Source organism: Schistocerca nitens, chromosome 11 (genome assembly GCF_023898315.1).
Source record: "Schistocerca nitens isolate TAMUIC-IGC-003100 chromosome 11, iqSchNite1.1, whole genome shotgun sequence".
Lineage (NCBI taxonomy): Eukaryota > Metazoa > Arthropoda > Insecta > Orthoptera > Acrididae > Schistocerca > Schistocerca nitens.
Genome location: NC_064624.1, coordinates 181,380,467 through 181,382,567, shown reverse-complemented (window position 1 = coordinate 181,382,567; position 2,101 = coordinate 181,380,467). Strand labels below are relative to the sequence as shown.

General features: G+C 42.5%; 1 non-coding gene across 1 annotated transcript; it reads right to left on the bottom strand.

The window, feature by feature from the left end:
* Positions 1 to 1,660: 1,660 nt before the first annotated feature.
* Trnap-ugg (transfer RNA proline (anticodon UGG)) lies at positions 1,661 to 1,743 on the bottom strand. Its single transcript has one exon. It is a non-coding gene; the product is annotated as a tRNA-Pro (tRNA).
* Between the last annotated feature and the right edge of the window lie 358 nt (positions 1,744 to 2,101).

The window sequence follows — 2,101 nt, the reverse complement described above, 5'->3', positions numbered from 1 at the left end:
TATTGAGCAAGCAGTAAAGGAAACAAAAAGAAAAATTCGGAGTAGGAATTAAAATCCATGGAGAATAAATAAGTGAGGTTCGCCGATGACATTGTAATTCTGTCAGAGACATCAAAAGACCTGGAAGAGCAACTGAACGGAATGAACAGTGTCTTGAAAGGAGGGTATAAGATGAACATCAACAAAAGCAAAACGAGCATAATGGAATGTAGTCGAATTAAATCGGTTGATGCTGGGGGTATTAGATTAGATTAGGAAATGAGACGCTTAAAGTAGTAAAGGAGTTTTGCTATTTGGGGAGCAAAATAACTGATGATGGTCGAAGTAGAGAGGATATAAAATGTAGACTGGCAATGGCAAGGAAAGCGTTTCTGAAGAAGAGAAATTTTTTAACATCGAGTATAGATTTAAGTGTCAGGACGTGTTTTCTGAAAGTATTTGTATGGAGAGTAGCCATGTATGGAAGTGAAACGTGGACGATAAATAGTTTGGACAAGAAGAGAATAGAAGCTTTCGAAATGTTGTGCTACAGAAGGATGCTGAAGATTAGATGGGTAGATCACATAACTAATGAGGAGGTACTGAATAGAACTGGGGAGAAGAGAAATTTGTGGCACAACTTGACTAGAAGAAGGGATCAATGGGTAGGACATATTCTGAGGCAACAAGGGATCACAAATTTCGTATTGGAGGGCAGCGCGGAGGGTAAAAATCGTAGAGGGAGACCAAGAGATGAATACACTAAGCAGATTCAGAAGGATGTAGGTTGCAGTAGGTACTGGGAGGTGAAGAATCTTGCACAGTATAGAGTAGCATGGAGAGCTGCATCAAACCAGTCTCTGGACTGAAGACCACAACAACAACACGATGCCTTACGCGATATCATGTTGCCATTACCACGCATAAGCCATACAAGTGTCTTAAAAACTTCCTAGATAAACAAAAACTGGGCAACCCTTAGCCTTCGATACGCTTATCGGCTTTGCTGCAGTGTAGATGTCATTCGTTAGCGGGCTTACACTCATAACCACATGCATCTCGTGCCTGCCACAGGATTGGTTTCTCACTGGCTTAAGGTTCAGAGACATCATAAAAAAAGGCAGTAATTCTGTAACAGCGCCGCCTGGTGACTTCGCCTTTATCGAATTTTGTTGACGTTCAAGCTGTCGTCTCTTGCTCTTGCCTTATCATAACTTTGGAAACCAGTTCATATTCAGAAATGAGATGAAGTGTGCGTATCGCACTTTGGTTCGGAAGTCTCCTTTTGGGGAAGTTAGGTCACCTGCCGCAGGTCTTTTTATTTAATGCCATTTCGGCGACTTGCGGGTCGATGATCTCACACACACACACACACACACACACACAGGCCCGAGCGTTGTCATTATGTTATTGGCTATAATCTAATTTTTTTCAGTGTTTTGTCAGTTAATCCGATTGGGACATGGCTGGTTACTTTTAGAATTCATACTTTGACACGAGGAACATTTCATCGATTGTTACTTTACTTCTCACTTTCAAAATGTGGTAGGTTACTCTTAGTCGTTAGATAAACAAGTATATCAGTCTTAGAACTCTAGCAACAATTTCTTAATGGTTCAAATGGCTCTCAGCACTAGAACTTAGAACTACTTAAACTAACTAAGGACGACACACACACCCATGCCCGAGGCAGGATTCGAACCTGCGACCGTACCGGCCGCGCGGTTCCAGACCGAGCGCCTAGAACCGCTCGGCCACTCAGGCCGGCCAACAATTTCTTAAATTTATGTGTTGATAAAAAGCAATTTTTATTTCACAAAATTTTTAAAAATAAATTAGCCAGTGATACAGCTTGAAACATATTGAACCACACGAAGCTGTATTGTGGTTTGTACAAAATCTGTAGCAAAAAAATGGCTCTGAGCACTACGGGACTCAACTGCTGTGGTCATTAGTCCCCTAGAACTTAGAACTACTTAAACCTAACTAACCTAAGGACATCACACACATCCATGCCCGAGGCAGGATTCGAACCTGCGACCGTAGCAGTCGCACGGTTCCGGACTGCGCGCCTAGAACCGCGAGACCACCGCGGCCGGCAAAATCTGTAGCAAATTTCACT